The sequence below is a fragment of the Austrofundulus limnaeus genome, unplaced genomic scaffold (genome assembly GCF_001266775.1).
Source record: "Austrofundulus limnaeus strain Quisiro unplaced genomic scaffold, Austrofundulus_limnaeus-1.0 Scaffold2307, whole genome shotgun sequence".
NCBI lineage: Eukaryota > Metazoa > Chordata > Actinopteri > Cyprinodontiformes > Rivulidae > Austrofundulus > Austrofundulus limnaeus.
In genome coordinates this window covers 1-1,030 of record NW_013954709.1, presented here as the reverse complement: position 1 = coordinate 1,030, position 1,030 = coordinate 1, and positions in this window count along the sequence as shown.

Here is a 1,030-nt window from a genome sequence, read left to right as displayed (position 1 = left end):
CCCTCCTACAATATAACCCTCCTACAATATAACCCTCCTACAATATAACCCTCCTACAATATAACCCTCCTACAATATAACCCTCCAACAATATCCCCTCCTACAATATAACCCTCCTACAATATAACCCTCCTACAATATAACCCTCCAACAATATAACCCTCCTACAATATAACCCTCCAACAATATAACCCTCCAACAATATAACCCTCCAACAATATAACCCTCCAACAATATAACCCTCCTACAATATAACCCTCCTACAATATCCCCTCCTACAATATANGATGAAGACGAGTTCATCTGATGAAGACGAGTTCATCTGATGAAGACGAGTTCAACTGATGAAGACGAGTTCATCTGATGAAGACGAGTTCAGCTGATGAAGACGAGTTCAACTGATGAAGACGAGTTCATCTGATGAAGACGAGTTCATCTGATGAAGACGAGTTCATCTGATGAAGATCAGGACCTGTATTTATCAAACTTAGAGTGGATTTTTAGACTTCAGAGTTGAAACGTGTTGGATGTGCTCCTGCTGTCAGTTTATTCAAACTGTTGAGTGAAAGAATCAGTCCTCCTGTCCTGAACAGTTCAGACTGATCCTCAGGACTCTGGGGGGGGGGTAAAACTAAGAGCTGTCACTGGGGGTCTGAGATGGACTAAGAGAGAACACAGGTGTCCTCCTCACCTGACTGTTATTCTCATTTATAAAGGTGGAAAACAGGTTTAATCAGAAATATACAAAAGAAAGAAAAGTTAAAAATAAAATAAAAACTGCTGATAAAGTTGGACTAAAAGGCAGATTTCTGTGTGGCTGAGGGAGAAAATATTAAATACAGACAGTTAGTGTGTTGAAAGTGAACTTATCTTAACATTTTCACAGTTTTATCTTGACATTTCTCCAACAATACTCCCTCCTACAATATAACCCTCCTACAATATCCCCTCCTACAATATAACCCTCCAACAATATAACCCTCCTACAATATAACCCTCCAACAATATAACCCTCCAACAATATAACCCT